Genomic DNA, 19,257 nt, shown 5'->3' on the forward strand with positions numbered 1-19,257 from the left:
GTTTTACCATGATCTCTCGGTTCCTTTGTCAAGGCAACCGCTCCTTCATTATCGCAGAACAGTTCCATAGGCTCCTGGATGGTTGGAACAACTCCGAGATCCCCGATGAAGTTCCTCAACCAAGCTGCTTCTTTCGACGCTTCACTTGCTGCTATGTACTCTGATTCACAAGTAGAATCAGCCACCGTATTTTTCTTGGAACTCTTCCAAGTAACTGCTCCTCCATTCAGTAAAAATACCCAGCCCTACTGAGAACGGAAGTTATCTCTATCCGTCTGAAAGTTGGCATCACTGTAACCATCTACTCTCAAAGTATCACTGCCACCAAGCACAAGAACCCAGTCCTTTGTCCTTCGCAAATACTTGAGTATATTCTTAACTGCTATCCAATGAGCTCTACCTGGGTTTCCCTGATAGCGACTGACCATGCTCAAAGCAAATGCCACATCAGGGCGAGTACATGTCATAGCGTACATGATCGATCCGACAGCGGAAGCATAAGGTACACGACTCATGTCATCTATTTCAACATCTGTACTCGGGCATTGAGTCTTACTCAATTTGGTATTGCTCTGGATAGGTAGCTCTCCCTTCTTGGAATTTTCCATACTAGACCTCTTTAGTACCTTATCCAAGTATGTGCTCTGACTAAGTCCAATTAGTCTCTTCTTTCTATCTCTCAATATTCTAATCCCAAGAATATAAGCAGCTTCTCCAAGGTCTTTCATGGCAAAACACTTTCCAAGCCAAGACTTAACTTCTTTCAAGGTTGGAACGTCGTTACCAATAAGTAATATGTCATCGACATATAACACCAGAAAAGTTACTATACTCCCACTAGCCTTGATATACACACAAAACTCATCTTCACTTCTAGAGAAACCAAACTCTTTGACTTTCTCATGGAAGCAAAGATTCCAACTGCGAGATGCTTGTTTCAATCCATAAATGGATTTCTCAAGCTTGCACACTCTATTGGGGAACTTTGCATCAACAAAACCCTCTGGCTGACTCATGTAAACATCTTCAGCCAACTTCCCATTAAGGAAAGCAGTTTTGACATCCATCTGCCAGATTTCATAATCATGAAAGGCAGCTATGGCGAGCAATATCCTAATAGATTTAATCTTAGCTACTAGTGAGAAGGTCTCATCATAGTCAACCCCCGGGGTTTGAGTGAAACCTTTTGCAACCAGTCGAGCTTTGAATGTGTGCACATTCCCATCCATGTCTGTCTTCTTCTTGAAGATCCATTTGCACCCGACTGTCTTGCGACCTGGTGCACTATCAACCAAATTCCAAACTTGGTTGTCATACATGGACTTAATCTCGCTGTCCATTGCCTCTTTCCACTTGGAAGCCTCTGGGCCTGCCATTGCTTCCTTATAAGTGACTGGTTCATCTAAGTTTACCAGTGTTCTGTCACTTATGAATGTGTCACCATCTGAAGTAATATGAAAACCATACAACTCAGGTGGCACACTCACCCTAGTGGATCTTCTAAGAGGTAATGAGTTATCAATTGGTTCAACAGGAACTGTTTCCTCTGGTTGAGTGCTAGTGTCATCTAAGGTTCCTTCATTGGCTGACTCTTGAATTTCTTCAAGGTCAATAGTGCTCCCACTGTCCTCTTTGAATATGAGCTCTCTTTCAAGAAAGACTCCTCTTCGTGCTACAAAGACCACGTTCTCACTAGGCCTGTAGAACAAATATCCAAAAGACTGCTTTGGGTAACCAATGAAAACACATTTCTCACTTCTAGCTGCTAGCTTGTCGTGAGTCTCTCGTCTTACGAAAGCTTCACAACCCCAGACTTTAATATGTGCTAACGAGGGAACTTTCCCTGTCCACATTTCGTGAGGTGTTTTGGCAACCTTCTTTGTAGGGACAAGATTGAGGATGTGGGCGGCTGTCTCTAAGGCATACCCCGAGAAGTGAATAGGAAGCGAAGCCCGACTCATCATAGAACGAACCATGTCTAACAAGGTTCGATTGCGCCTCTCAGCTACACCATTTAATTGTGGTGTCCTAGGAGGAGTCAATTGTGAGACTATCCTACATTCTTTCAGATAGTCGTTAAACTCGATACTAAGATACTCCCCGCCTCTATCGGATCTAAGTATCTTTATCTTTCTGCCCAATTGATTTTCGACTTCATGCTTAAACTCTTTGAACTTTTCAAAAGTTTCTGACTTATGCTTGATCAAGTAGATATATCCATATCTGCTATAATCATCAGTGAAAGTCACATAGAATCGATTAGCATCTCTTGTAGTTAATCTGAAGGGCCCACACACATCTGTGTGTATGAGATCCAACAGACCTTCACCTCTTTCACAAGACCATGTGAATGGTGATTTTGTCATCTTTCCCAAAAGACAAGATTCACACATATCATCTGACTTTAGGTCAAATGATTCCAACACTCCATCTTTTTGGAGTTGGGCTATGCGTTTCTTGTTAATGTGTCCAAGACGACAATGCCACAAGCATGCCTTGTCTACACTATTAGACAAGTCAATATTAAGTACTATTTCCTAGGCTATCAACACAAGTCACTGTTTCATACACACCATTACAAGGCAAAGCTTGAAACATAAAAACGCCATTCTTATAAACAGAAATTGAACCATTCAAATCATTAAAAGAATATGTAAAACCTTGTCTGAACAATGCATGAAATGAAATAATGTTTCTCGTCATCTCAGACGAATAGCAACAATTTATTAAATCTAATCTAACATCATTACTAAGCAGAAGCTGATAAACTCCGATCTTGGTTACTGGTGAAGACTTTCTGTTTCCCATGATCAGGTTTATCCTTCCTCGCTCTATCTCCTCACTTTCCTTTAGACCCTGCAAATCAGAACAGATATGAAAACCACATCCTGTATCAAGGACCCATGAACGAGAAGATAATGAGTTATTAGCAGAAATAGTGTAAATACCTGCCAAAGATGGCTTCACTTTGCCATCCTTGATATCTTGTAGATATTGTGGGCAAGATCTCTTCCAATGCCCCTTTTGGTTGCAGTAAAAGCAAACTGCCTCTTTTAGATCAGAAACATGGGGAGTGGAACCATTGGGCTTAGCCTTTGGGCCATTACTAGATGACCCAGCTTGAGCCTTGCTCTTCCAGTTTTGCTTGGGAGGACCTTTCCTTTTTTTTCCCCTTTCCCTGTCCAATAGCCAAAACAGGGGCACTCGCAGGTGTGGAGGGTATACTTTTACCCTTCATCCCTGCCTCAGCTGTCTGCAACAAGTTGTGCAATTGGGCCAAGGTCTGCTCAGTATTGCTCAAATGGTAAGTTAGAATAAACTGACCATAACATTCAGGAAGTGAGTTCAAGACCATGTCAATGGCCAATTCCTCATCAAAGTGAATATTGAGCTTGACCAAACGCTCTATGTAGCGTTGCATTCTTTGCACATGTGACACAACCGACTCCCCATCTTTCATCTTGCAAGCCATGAGTGACTTGACTACTTCGAACTTTTCTTGACGAGCTCGCTTATGGTACTTTTCCATAAGGTCCTTGTTCATCTCGAAAGGCCAGTAGTCCTCATAGTACCTCTGCAGTTCTGGGGACATAGTTGCCACCATGATGCATGCCACTTTGGTAGCATCATCGTAATGTTTCTTGTAGGCAGCAAGATCTTCAGGAGTAGCTTCATTCTCATCAAGCTCTTTGAGCTCCTTTTCAAGAACATATTATTTGTTCTCGAAACGAAGAGCCATCTTGATGTTGCGCATCCAATCGTTATAGTTTGAGCCATCCATAACGACTTTGGAGCAGATATTGAGCAAAGAGAAGTTTTGGTTGGAGGAGGATGAAGCAGAAGTGTTTCCAGGAGTAGACATCTGAAAAGAAAGAAAGTTTTAGTTAGATTTCAAGATACCTTAATAAAATAACCCAAAGATATAATATCAAGGTTAGGATCCAACTATGAAGATTCACAACTTAGAAATGGGATGCCGAGATCCAAGTGCAAATTTCATAAAGGTAGGTGAATTACGATTCACCAATTCCACCATTAGACGAAACAAACGAAGTGAAATTCCTAATTCTTTTGGGATACATTGAAACTATTCAATGGCATGTTTTAATCTCAGATTATGTTCTTCTATTTGTGACTGGGATGCCGAGGATCACAAACAAGATGTGAATAACCATGCAAATGTGCTTGGTAACCTCATTGTCTTTATCATTAACTATTGATGTGCTGGTAAACCACACACGCTCCATCAAAATGATAATTATGAGATACCCATTACTACTCTTTATTAGTGCCTTTTAGTGTGCTGGTTAACCACACACGCTCCACTAACGACCAATAAAGCATAATGTGCAATTTCATGGATTAGCATACTTTTCACATTTTTCCTAAAGTAACTAGAGTTGGGATTTTGAAAATAATGTTCTAGTACTTTCTTTAATATCATTATACTTTTAATGAGAAGTAGTTTTCCTGTCAAATCCGTTCTGCTAACGACCCTCCACTAATCAAGGAAGCGGTGGGTGAGAGTGGACACCCATTCAACTACCATTTTATAGGCAGTTTCCTTATACCCCCCTTATAGATTAGCTTCGTGAATGAGGCATACTAGCGATTTGACTGACCATATTCTTATACATATATAATATTAAACTTTTAATTATAATATATATATAAGGTGTGTTTTAAAACATTTTAAAACTTCAAGGGTTTATAAATTTCGAAATTTAAGCTATTAAATTTAAATTTAAAGAAACCAATTAACTAGATTTAATATTTATCTTTTAATTAACTATTAATCAAATTATTAAATCTTGTAAGGATTATCTAATTAAATTAATCCATTAATTTAATCCTAATCCTTATCCCTCTAAATTTTGAAAAATAGGGTAAGGATAATTATCCAATTAATCTAATTAAGTAACAATTATCCAAAACAAGAAACCCTAGTTATCCTCTAGCATATTTCGAAATTCACAAGGGAGTAGGCTAGGGTTTTCAAAACCCTAACCCTAGTTTCGATTAGGGTTCTTTGGAGGCTAGGGTTTTCGAAAAAACCCTTTGATCCAAAACCCTAGAAATCGCAAATTATGGCCTTTAGGGTTTAATAGCTATAAACCCTAATTTGCAATTCAACAATTGTAGCAATTCAATTTAAAACAACAATGGCTCTGATACCACTGATGGGTTTTATGTAAAACAAATAAACTAGAAAATAATTCCTAAGTTCACATGCAACCTACTTTGGATCTATGTTTTAACTATTGAACATACAATTTTGAATTGCAAAATAAGAACCCTAGAGGAGAGAGGCTAATTTTGAAATTAACAAACTAGGGTTTAGGGTTTACATACCTTTCAATTGTTATAGCAAACAATTGATATTCCCTTGATCTTGATCTTGATCTTCTTGGAAGCTTTAGCACCACAAGTGTAATGCCTCTAATGGAATCACACCCAATGACTAGCAAGAAGGAAAGTAGAAGAAGAGAGAGGGGAGGGAGTATGCAATTTTGGCCAAGGTATTCTTCCAAAGAATGAGTACCCTAAAATGTGAGCCAGGAGGCTCCTTAAATAGTTGAGGGAACTAGGGTTTAGGGAAAACCCTAGTTATCCTTTGCTTAGGGCCTAAGCAAGACCCAAGGCCTTATCTTGGACCCCTTGGACGAATTCTCTAGGGTTTCCCCTAAGGTTTTCATCCACCCCCTTCCAAGGGAGTTCTGGATCCTTCCATTCAACTATCAGTTAATTGCAAACTAGTCCCTGCACTTTATAATTAATTCTTTTAACCCCAAAATCAATTCTGATTAATTTCTGGCTAACAATTAATTAAACATAATGATTTCTAATTAATATATTAATCCATTAACATATTAATAAATCATTTATATATATATATATATATATTAATTTATTAATCTTATAAATTAATATCTCTCCTTTCATAATTTCCTTGTCCAGTTGCTAGGTTGAGGGTAACCCAAAAGGACTGTGCTGCTATCAATTCAAGTACATACCAATTATAGTTATGGGCTTAGACACCTAATCCAACAAGATCCAGAGGTCAGCAGAGCCACGGTCGGTGTGGCAAGTGTGGTAGATTGCACGATGGGGCGTGCAGGGCAGGGAGTGCCGGCTGCTATAAGTGCGGCCGAACTGGGCATATGAGCAGAGATTGTACGGCCACTACTACCGCCATTGCGGCATCAGATCTGATTTGCTTTCAGTGCAATCAGAGGGGACATAAAAAGTCCCAGTGTCCGATTTTAGCTGCTGCAGGGAAGGTGTCAGCACCTGCCCCTGCTACTTTGAGGATTACAGATGGCCGTCAGGGCTGAGTTGAGACGCCGGTGGCGAAGAGTAGGGCTTTTCAGTTGACAGCAGAGGAGGCGCGAGCAACTCCTGACGTAGTGACGGGTATGTATTTTTCCCCTATCTCTACATTTAGTATTGATTGTTTCTTATGGTTATATGTTTTGTATAGGGTCGTTCTCGGTGAACGGCATATCAGCCACAATATTGTTTGATTCGGGGGCTACCCGATCATTTGTCTCTCTTGCACTTAGCAAGAGGTTTAGCAGAGCTCCAGGGGAGCTAGATTGTCCACTTGAGGTTGAGATAGCAGCTGACAGGACCGTTGGGGTTGCGAGAGTACACAGAGGATGTTCCCTTCAGTTGTTCGATGAGCAGTTTCCGGTAGACTTAGTCCCTATTCCCCTGCGAGGGAATAAGGTCATAGTAGGCATGGATTGGCTGAGTCCCAATGGGGCGGTGATAGATTGTGAGCTACAGTTAGTGAGGGTTCGCACTCCTAGTGGGGGAGAGTTAGTGATTCAGGGCGAGAAGCCACAGCGCGGACCAGTTCTGTGTTCAGCAGCGAGAGCGAGGCGCTACTTCCAGCAGGGTTGCGCCGGTTATATTGCCTATGTTTTAGATGCCCGGGAGAAGGGCAAGACGACGGTTGATGATGTTCCGGTAGTGCGAGACTACCCGGATGTATTTCCAGAGGATTTGCCTAGAATACCTCCCGAGAGACAGGTCGAGTTCAGGATTGACCTGATCTCTGGTGCGGCTCCGATAGCCAAGGCACCGTATCGGTTGGCTCCCCCAGAGATGCAGGAGTTGTCTACGCAGCTGCAAGAGCTGCTAGACAAGGGTTTTATCAGGCCGAGCAGTTCGCCCTGGGGAGCGCCGATTTTGTTTGTAAAGAAGAAGGACGGGTCGCACCGTATGTGTATAGATTACCAAGAGTTGAATAAGGTAACGGTGAAGAACCGTTACCCACTCCCGAGGATAGATGATTTGTTTGATCAGCTACAGGGAGCGTCTTGGTTTTCCAAGATCGACCTACGCTCCGGGTATCATCAGATGCGAGTCAGAGATGAGGATGTGCAGAAGACTGCTTTCAGGACCCGTTATGGTCATTATAAGTTTGTGGTGATGCCGTTCGGGCTCACCAACGCTCCAGCCGCGTTCATGGACCTCATGAACCGCGTATGCAGACCGATGCTGGATCGGTCTGTGATAGTGTTCATTGATGATATCTTGGTTTATTCCAAGACTCAGGAGCAGCACGAGGAGCACCTGAGGGAGGTGCTAGAGACCTTGAGGAGGGAGAGACTTTTTGCGAAGTTCTCCAAGTGCGAGTTCTGGTTGCCCGAGGTGCAGTTCCTTGGTCACCTCGTCAACCAGAAGGGTATTCTGGTAGATCCGGCCAAGATAGAGGCCGTGATGCAGTGGGAGGTCCCGAAGTCTCCATCTGAGATTCGGAGCTTCCTAGGTTTGGCAGGGTACTACAGGAGATTCATCCAGGATTTCTCCAAGATAGTTGTACCGCTCACCCGACTGACTAAGAAGTCGGTGGTGTTTCGTTGGGGGCCTGAGCAGCAGACAGCATTCGAGACCCTTAGACAGAGATTGTGCGAGGCATCGATTCTTACCCTGCCAGAGGGAGTAGAGGATTTTGTAGTCTACTATGATGCTTCGATCACAGGTATGGGAGCAGTGTTGATGGAGCGAGGACGTGTGATAGCTTATGCCTCGAGACAGTTGAAGCCTCACGAGGCTAACTATCCTACACATGACTTAGAGTTGGGGGCAGTGGTGTTTGCCCTCAAGATTTGGAGACATTACCTCTATGGGGTCCGTTGTACCATTTACACGGATCACAAGAGTTTGAGGTACCTCATGGATCAGCCGAATCTGAACATGAGGCAGAGGCGATGGTTAGATGTGTTGAAGGATTACGATTGTGAGATCCTTTATCATCCAGGGAAGGCCAATGTGGTGGCCGACGCCCTGAGCCGCAAGGCGGCAGCAGCCCCGATCAAGGATATATGTCTGAGGATGACGGTGATTACTCCATTGTTGGAGCAGATCAGAGAGGCACAGGTCGAGGGCCTCAAGGAGGAGAGGCAGAAGTGTGAGAGGATCGTGGGTCGAGTAGCTTCCTTTGACTATGACAGTCGAGGATTGTTGACCCTCCACGGGAGAGTTTGGGTACCGTACTGGGGAGGAGTATGACAGGTACTGATGGATGAGGCCCACAAGTCTCGATTTTCCATCCACCCGACAAAGACGTATAGAGATCTTCGACCCTATTATTGGTGGCCCTGCATGAAGCGGGATGTCGCCTGGTATGTGGAGAGGTGCCTGACCTGCAGGAAGGTCAAGGCAGAGCACCAGAGGCCTCACGGCAAGATGCAGCCGTTAGACATTCCAGTGTGGAAATGGGAAGACATCACCATGGATTTCATCACTAAGCTTCCCAGGACCGCACGTGGAGTGGATTCGATTTGGGTCATTGTGGATCGGTTGACGAAGAGTGCTCATTTTATACCGATCCAGGAGAGTATATCGGCGGAGAAGCTAGCCGATATTTATGTGCGAGAGGTAGTGGCACGGCATGGAGTGCCTGTTTCGGTGGTGTCAGACCGAGACGTCCGTTTTACTTCCAGATTCTGGAAGCGGTTTCACGACGAGATGGGGACTCGTCTCCATTTCAGCACCGCTTTCCACCCTCAGACGGACGGGCAGAGCGAGAGGACGATTCAGACTCTCGAGGACATGCTCCGGGCATGTGTTCTAGATTTTGGTGGCAGTTGGGATACGTATCTTCCGTTAGCGGAATTTTCGTATAACAACAGTTACCATGCGATTATTGACCGCCCTCCTTTCGAGATGCTCTACGGGAGGAAGTGCAGGACCCCGATTTGTTGGGGAGAGGTCGGTCAGCGTGTCATTGGGAGCACCGAGGTGGTGCTAAAGACGACAGAGTTGATCCAGCAGGTTCGTAGTAGACTGCGGACTGCGTAGAGTCGGCAGAAGAGTTACGCCGACAGGAGGCGATCAGACTTGGAGTTTCAGGTGGGTGACATGGTCCTCCTGAAGGTATCACCCTGGAAGGGTGTCATCAGATTCCGAAAGAGGGGCAAGCTGGGCCCCAGGTTCATTGGTCCTTTTAGGGTTTTGGCCCAGGTGGGTCGGGTCGCCTATCGATTGGATCTTCCAGCAGAGCTTAGCCAGATCCACAACACTTTCCATGTTTCTCAGTTGAGTAAGTGTTTGGTGGACGAGTCAGCAGTAGTACCCATGGAGGATATTCAGGTTGATAGCAGCCTGAATTATATCGAGAGACCAGTTGCGATCTTAGATCGAAAGGAGAAGACCTTGAGGAACAAGGTGGTTCAGTTAGTGAAGGTGCAGTGGCAGCACCGGAAGGGTTCAGAGTGGACGTGGGAGTCTGAGGAGGAGATGCGGGAGCATTACCCAGAGTTGTTCTCAGATTCAGTAGCAGCGGACTTCGAGGACGAAGTCTGATTCAAGTGGGGGAGAGTTGTAACGATCGTCTTTCGAGGTATTAAATTAATTAATTTTTCTTAAGTGAATAGTTAGGCTATGTTTGAAATTGACATCTTGGTTTGGACCTTTAGACTTTTGGGCCGAGTTGTAGGCTGCCCATAAGCCGTACGCGGGGCGTAGTGGCATTGGATGCGCGGGTTGTGGAGGCGTACGCGCAGCGTACCACAAGGTACGCCCAGCGTACGCGGTCAGACTGTAAACCCTAATTTCGGGGTTTCAGAGCTATATAAACCCCATTATAGCCTCCCTCCCTGGTTTCTCATCAGCCTCCTCACCCACAAGAAAACCCTAACTCGTTCTTACCCTCTCTTTGTGTGATTTTGCTCTTCGTGAGAGTTTTTAGTGAGAAAGAAGTGGTAAAGAAGGAAAGCAAAAGTTGGAGAAGGAGCTTGAGCTCAGAGATCTGGTCTAGACTCATTCTTTGTCAGCAAAGGAAGGTATAAAGTTCTGAACTTTCTTCCTCTTTCCTTCTAGATCTAGGTTATGGAAGTTTGGACCTTTTTAGGTCCAAAGGTTGAGTCTTGATCTTGTAAGTCGGTTGTGGAGCTTGGATTGCCATCCTTAAGGCTCAGAAACATCTTCCTAGCAATAAAGTTGCAACCTTTGTGGCTTATATGGAACCATGCATGAGATCAAGCTAAGTCCATGGAAGTAGAATGTTATTTATGGAAGTTTGCGCCTTTATGAGACTTGTAAGCCATCAAGTAAGCAACTTTATGGCTTAAGACGTGGAACAAGCTTAGGATCTGGATTTGTAGCTTCTGGATCGGATTATTAAGCACTTAATGGGATTTTTGGCTTAACAGGGCTGTACGCTGGGCGTACAAGGAGATACGCGTCGCGTACAAACCAACAGCCAGTACGCTCAGCGTACCTTGGTGTACGCCCCGCGTACGCTGCCAGTTTGGACTTCGAGTGTTTGGGCCTCGGTGTGGGCTAAGTTTTAGACTTAGGGTCTTTGGGCCTTAATGGCCATCAGAATTGAGTTGCTTTGGGTACAAGGATTATTATTGGGCTTGAGTAAGGCCCAATAAAAGGTTTTGGGCCCAATATAGAAAATTGGGCCTTTAGTGGGCCTATAGTGGGGCCATTAATGGACTTAGAAGGAATTGAGGGTTTGGGCCATATTGTGACCCATGCCATAACAGGGGTAAAAGGGTCATTTTACCCATAGGAGGATCCCTATTCTGATATAGTGTTTTATTTCCCTTGATAGCCGGGAAGCAGCCGGAGCAGCAGTCAGGGATTTCTCATTCAGGAGTTCAGCAGTCAGCATCACGAGGTGAGTTTCATTCCAGTAGGAACGGGTCTACGGCCACAATGCCGGCCCGTTTAGTTAGCAGTAGTTCCAGACTTCGGTCTGATGCAGTAGTTCAGTGTGCTTGATGTCTTTGTGATTCAAGCATGATTTTGTGTTATGTGTTCCGGACTTCGGTCCGATGCAGTATGCAGTGTATGTGTTTATGCCAGTAGTTGTGATTATGCTATGCTATGTTCAGTCAGTTCCGGACTTCGGTCCGATGCAGTTTCCGGACTTCGGTCCGATGCAGAGGGCAAGGCCCTGGTTAGTTCCGGACTTTGGTCCGATGCAGTTTTCGGACTTTGGTCCGATGCAGAGGGCAATGCCTTGGTTAGTTCCGGACTTCGGTCCGATGCAGTTTCCGGACTTCGGTCCGATGCAGTTTCCGGACTTCGGTCTGATGCAGTGGGCAAGGCCCAGTAGTTGCTTATATGTTATTGTATGGTATGTGGTAGTTTGGGGGAGCTCACTAAGCTTTGTGCTTACATTTTTCAGTTTTGGTTTCAGGTACTTCCGCAAGTAAAGGGAAGAGCTCGGGATGATGACATCGCACACACCACAGCTTCAGTTTAGTCCTGGGAGTTTGATCAGTTTATTTTGATATGAGATGATACAGTTTGATACAGTTTTATTATGATATTTTACTATGGTTTGAGATATTTGACGTACGGTTGCTATGATATGATATTCAGTGCATGATTTTATTATTAATTAAACGAAAATTTTTGGGTCGTATTTTTGGGATGTTTCATGTGTTGTTATTATGAAGTGCAGAAGTGACATTGATGCACCAATACAATTTTCTTCTAACTGATAAAAGCTTTTGGAGGGTAATATTGGAAAACTGTCGGTTTCTTGATTTGTATTTGTTTTGGTATTGCTTTATTTTAGCAATCACCTAATGAGTTGGTTAACAGAACATATAAATTATGTGACGAAACTACCTTTCCTAAGTTGGTAGCTGACTTTGGTTCCCTTGAACCTTTACCTATTGATGGAAGGACACTGAAAATTTTCATGCACACAAGAGGTTTGTGTAAGTTCTCTTTAGGTTGAGTGGTAAGAAATGAAGTTCATCTAATAAGGCATACTCATCAAAAGTTATTGCATTCATGACTTTTTCATGTCATGTAATGTAATAAGCTGTATAGTTTTACTTCTGAGATAAAAAAGAATAATGTAATTCAATTAATAACATTGTGATTTTTAGTTTGACACATACAATAAAGCTTCTGTGATTTTGTTGTTGTTTGTAGTTCCTTCAATACGAACATTGCAGAAGTAGGAGAGGCGAAAAGAAGCCATTAAATACCTCTTATTTACTATTATATCATTTTGAGAATCTCATTTGTCAGTTTAATGTTTACTTTCTTGTGATGCTTACCCTTATAAGTATATTGATTTGTTGTATAATAGTCCTTAATTTGCAATATAACCTTTATGTTACTTCTAATTCCTACTCAATTTTCAAGCAAACATTAATGTTTTCTTGATTTTAAATGATTTCAATGCCTATAACGTTTTTGGATTTATTCTTTCCTTTTAAAAGAGGCTTCGAGAGAGCTGTAAAAAAATCCTTCTACTAGGTTTTAAATTCGCTATGATGGTTGATGACAGATATAAAATTACTTTGATTAATTTAATCAATTTTCTGTTTTTCATTTTTCAGATAGATGATAGCGTTTATAGGAACTAGGAAGGAATAGCTAATGCATTTTTATTAACTACCTAATTCAAGAGCTTTGATTGGACATAAATAAACTAGAAGGAACTGTTCCTGGTTCTAGTTCTACAAATTTTGCTTCAAGCATAAGAGGAATGTAAGTTAAAATTTCTCAAATTGAACTAAAGGGCTTCTAGCCGAGCGGTATTCGGTGTTGCCCTCCCTCCTTGAGGTTGAGGGTTCAAGTCCCGTCGTGGACATATGTGGATTTAAGGTGTAGTTTATGAGTAGGTTAGATTTGTCGTTTCAATTTTTTTTTCTCAAATTGAGTTTTATTACATCTACATATTTCAAAAAGGTCGTTTTTAACCATCCTAGAACAATTATTGATAAAACACAAGAAACTTTGATTAATGAAAATTGATTTTCATCGTTGTTACGTACTTTTTTTCATCAATATGTTAGATTCTTCTTTTTATTTATTTATTTATTTATTTTGTATTTCATAGTGGTTGAAGTTCAATGATATCACTTTAAGTTATGCATTTCCTATTGAGTTGATGATGGTGGACTTAAATACTAGAGACAATTACAATTTACATTTCTTGAGTTTGGCTGTTTTTTGCATTTTTTGGTATTTATTAGAGATAATTTTGTAACGTTTTTGGTTCCTATTTTAAAGTAAAATGACTCTTTTTGGTCCGTTTGCATAGCTGATTTTTTTCAAGTTTGTCCTAAAAATATAATCATCTACTTAGAAAGGAGACTAAAAACCTCAAATAAGGGCCAAAATTGCAAAAAAAAACTTTTTGGAACTAAAATCGGAAACATCAACTATACTCAGACAAAAATGTAATTTAGTTTAAAAATTATGTACTCTTAGTATAATTGTTGGTCATAGAGGCATATGACTCTATTGTGAACTTCAATAATAGATGGGCACACAGAGATTAGAGACGTTGATTCTAATTATAACATTGTGGATTCAATGTTTTTTTATCTGGACTTCATACTTTGGTAAACCTACCAATTTTAGTTGTAGAAATTGCTTAACTGGTAGATTTTGTAAAGTAAAATGAAGTAAAAGGAAGAAATTTGCATAGAATAAATAGGCAATGAATTATATTGATATTTCTTTGATTTGTCCCTTGATTAGAATTTTTCTATGGGAGCATATTTTCAGTTTTAGCATTAACAAAACCAAAAAAATCAAAAAGTTGTGGGTGCTTAATGATAGGCCTTAAGAATGCATCTCATTAATTTGTTTTCATTTTCTATATCTATTAGTTCATACTAACTCATGATTTGATGCTTTTTTTTTTCTCATTTTCTGTTGGAAATTGATATTATCATCTACTTTAGCATTTTAAGATCATTAGCATATTTGTAACTTTATTATGATCTGTTTAGTATTTGAACATCACCTTTGACATGAATAAAAATTTTGTTTATTAGTTCTTATAAGTTGGCCTTTAAGTTTGTTTAATACAAAAGATATATAGGTCTGTACTTACCATAAACTTTGTTTTATTTGTAAATCATCTATTTACTTTAAATTTAATTGATTCGACTAAATGACAATAATATTGATCACTTGCTTATCCATTCCAATGTTGTTAGAAATATGTTGGTTTTAGTTTTTAAAAATGGTAGTTTGACTTTGTTTAGTTCAATTGTGTATGCATATTTGTTTTTATAGCATTTTGTTCAGGAAACAATCATATCAGTCTGTGAAATAATCCTCTCTTTTTGCTTTTGTAGTCTATTAAGGGTTGGAGTAAGGTTGATTTTAGGTGGATTCGTTGCCTTTCAAGGTCAAAGCTTCGTCATTTAATATATCTGTGTGTTCTCGATTTTGATTTTGGCAATGTTTCTATTGATAAACAAGGATATGATCTAATGTTAATGATGTTTCGATGCAGGTTTGAAAATATATTAGGAGTTTGAAGTTTTGACAGATCCAATAAGAAAAGAAGTAGCATCATTGTGAAAGAAGATAGATATGGGTAACCATGAGGACAAATTGTTATTTCTAACATATAATTTTACAAATTGTTATTTCTAACATATAATTAATTTTAACTGCTTGAATATTTTTTTTTCTAAAATTGAATGTTATTTTATGATGCATAATATTCCTACCTTTATTTTCACGAAAAAAATAGCATTTCACTTTCATTGTAAGACAAAAACAACATGCTACTTTCAATTTGAAGGAAAAAAATAACATGCTACTTTAATTTTAAGGTAAAAGTAGCATGTTACTGTTAACTTCAATGCAAAAATAGCACACTAATTTCATTTTTATACAACAAAATTGCATTATACTTTCATTTATTAGACAAAAATAGCACATGACTTTCATTTTCTAGACAAAAATAGCATTCCACTTTAGTTTTTAGGGTAAGAATAACATGCTACTTTTGACGCCAAAAATAGCATCTTATATTTTCAACGAAAAAAACCAGCATTTTTATATTGGTTTTTATAGCATCTTACTTTGGGTCTTTTAAATGTTTTAGCACACTGTTTTAACTTTCTGAATTTGTATGTAGTTGAAGTTGCTGGAGTGAAGCTTGCATAAAAAGGTTAGAGCCTAAGTCATCAAGCCTGATAAGCGCCTGAATAAACAGATTAAGCACCATAACCACATGATTTAAAAAAACATACACACACACCAAAGTTACCCCATATAAGCTAAGAAATCACATGAATTTTTTTTTGTGATATGCAGTCCCCAATAAAACCTAGAAAATGTCTACCCTTTTGAATAGACACCCGAGACTACATTTGGCAAACCTCAAAACACCAAGCCACGTTTACTGTTATTACTTACATTTTTCTATTTTTTTTTGGTAATTAATAGTAGGTTGTATTACGGTTTTTATCATAGAAGTTAAACCATATAGTAAAAGACGGTAATAAACAAATGGGAATATGATTTTTTATTATTTTTTTCGGATTTTATATACTCTTTATCATGTAAATGTCTGTTATTATTATTATTTTCTAAGACTTTGTTTTTGAACAATTAATAATCGTTAGTTGTAACAAATCATTAGTAATATTTTATTTTTTTGTATATTTATATAATCTATATCATAGAAATGTTTTTTTTGGACTATCTTTTGAGTTACTGTAAACATTAGCAGCAACAAATAATCTCTAGACTAATTACAGCCTAGCGAAGTTTATTATTTTATTTAAGAAATCAATATAACTATATTTACAAATTCTTTTAACTTTGAGGGGTTTTTTGAAATCATGTAAAATGGTTTAAAGTGAGCATATTTTACTCAAATTGGTCAAAATGAGATTATTTTGTTATCAGGTGACAACGACGCAATAATAACATTTTCAAAATAATTTGTCCTTAAAAGGGCATTTTAATATCCAGTAAAATTAGATTATAGCTAACAATGATAGACTTGTGGACAAAATGTCTAATGTTGTAGAAAAATAATTGTTTGCAGTTTATGATTAATGATTACGAATTTTATAGTCTCCATGTTATTTTTATAGCACAATATTGACCTCTGCCAAAATGGCCATATATATATATATATATATATATATATATATATATATATATATATATATATATATATATATATATATATATATCAATTTGACCATTCCAAAAACTATCACATTTTGACCAAAATCTGCTAACCTTACTCCATTTTACTTGATATACAAATGCCCGTTTAACGGAAATGCGTTGCTATAAATTGCACTAAAAATGCTCTTTTTTCATAATTTTGACGTGATGCCAAAACAACTTTTTTATTTTATCATTTTTACCAAACTATGCTCATTTTGAATCCTTTTTACTTGATGCCAAAATAATGGCATAAATGGAAATACGTTGCTATAAATTATTCTTAAAATTCCCATTTTTACACAATTTTGACCTGATGTCAAAACAACCTCATTTTTACCATTTTGACATTTCCAAAACAATAACATTTTGAAGAAAATGTGTTTATTTTAAACTATTTTTACCATATGTCAATATTCCCCTTTAATGGAAGTATATTGCTATAAAATGCTCTAAAAATGCACACTTCGCACAATTTTAATATGATGCCGAAAAAACATCATTTTACCATTTTAACCTTGTCCAAAATAGTCTTATTTTGAACAAAATGTGCTTATTATAAACCATTTGTACCTGATTTCAAAATTCCCTTTTAATGGAAGTACGTTGGTATAAATTGCTCTAAAAATGTTCATTTTGCACTTTTTTTTTCCCGGAAGCTAAAATAAACCCATTTTTACGTTGCCAAAACAGTCTGATTTTGACCAAAGTGTATAACTTACTTTAAAAATGCTCATTTTGCACCACTTTAACCTTATGTATGGAAAACAAAGCAACGAAGAAAAAGAATTTCACAACATTTTCTCTCATTAAAAAATTAAAAAAAACATTTATTAAATGCTCATACTATTTCATGGCACTTCGAATTTGTAAATTTTTACATCTTTCCCTTCGTATATGTTCTTTATTTTATGAGTTATATCTTCATTTCTACTGAAATCAAATAAATGACATTATTTTTTCATGAAACCGACACCATCAAATGAAAACGAATAATTAAAAGGGTTTAAAATCAGGGGGTCAAACCAGCCGTTCTCAAATTATATGCAAATCCATGACTAACGACTGAGGTGTAGGCCCCACATTCTCTTTTATATCTAGAAGATTCTTCAACAAGACTACTTATATACCTCGCATGAAGTTAACCCCTTCCGATAAAAGCATCTCATTCCATTTTCGACGGAGGCAATTACACGTAGCTGTTTGTTTTGTTATAACTATTAATAAAAGTTAGGGACAATCATTATCAAATGTTGTATTATACTTGTATATACTCGTCTTCATTTATGGTCAGTTATATAATGTTGTTTCCCGCATCACAAGTAAAAAAATGCTTTAAGGTACTCATATGTGACGAGTAAGGTCGTCCAACTATTAAAACAAAAAAATGTTGTCTAAAAAGATGTCATTCAACGATTATACATATTCACACATTTCAATGTTTTTTTCGGACATTTCAATGTTACCAATAACTGTTTCTGTTACTTTATCTTTCTTTTTTTAATTATTGTGCCTGCTTTTTATACCTTTATATGTATTTTTTATATGTTCCCCGTGTTTTACGCGGGTTATAATCTAGTGTGTGTGTATATATATATATATATATATATATATATATATATATGTAGAGCTAGGTTCAAGTATTCTAACTATCTATTGTATGGATGTAGGAATCAGTGTGGACCACTCATTTCAAAACTTAAAATAAGGGCAAAAAAGTAATATTACCTATTGATTAATTATGTTAATTAAATAAATTTAAAATATCCCCTTGATTCACGTTGCATCTAACCCTAACCCCCTTAAATCTCACAGACCAGTTTATTCTTCCATCTTAGTCACTGAAAACCTATCCATCATCATCTGCTGCCTTCCAACGATGATTCATTCAGTCCGTCAATTCCTCATCTTCGACGAGAGCAGCCATCCACCGTGCCTTCTCTCCATCGACGTCTCCATGTTTTAAAGTTCTGATCCACAAATCTATGATTGCACTCCATCATCATTTGCTGCCTTCCAACGATGATTCATTCAGTCCATCAACTCCTCACCTTCGACGAGAGCAGCCCTCCGCCAGTGCCTTCTCTCAATCGACGCCTCCATTGTTCAAAGTTCTTCAACATATCTCCGATTGCACTCCCATGCCTCGTTTTATTGCTTTCGAGGTTCATCTCAAAGGCTGTATCACGTTATCATTGGTACGTCAGAAACCCATCTTTCATCCCTTCTTCTATTTTCTATTTTAGGTTTACCGATTCTTTAGAATATGCACAATTCGGTCTAAGGTAAATTTTACATATAAGTTCTCAGTTTCTTGAATCATGAATGTTGGTATACGGTAAAATTTACATATAATTTTCTGTTTTTTTTAGAATCATGGTGGGTTTTTGGGGTTTGCTTAATTAATTTGGGATTTAACTGACTGATAATCATCTTGAATATTTGTAAAATGCAATTGAGGTCTATGTTTAATTCTAATTGATATAAGTTATGTAAACCAAACGTTTTGTAAAATTTCTACTTGATTAGTTTACTAACATCAAATTTCTAGTTGATTAGTTTACACGACTCAATGGTTGTTCTCTGGAATTTTGTTGCCTTCTCTTTAAAGAACTCATGACAGATCTTATTATCCTATCTACTGGTTAGGTACTTTTACTATTTAATTTCTTTCATTCAATTGGTTTTGTGTGTTTATGACTGTTGTTTACACATTTGGTTTGCATATTAAATGTCTCAACAAAATTCCTATGCTTCTGACTAGAAATTCTCATGCTTAAGCTAATTATAATGTTTTTTTTGTATGTACAGTAATGAAGCAAGGTGTAAGAAGGT

This window comes from Lactuca virosa, chromosome 3 (genome assembly GCF_052849685.1).
Source record: "Lactuca virosa cultivar CGN04683 chromosome 3, Lactuca_virosa_CGN04683_v6, whole genome shotgun sequence".
Classification (NCBI taxonomy): Eukaryota; Viridiplantae; Streptophyta; class Magnoliopsida; order Asterales; family Asteraceae; genus Lactuca; species Lactuca virosa.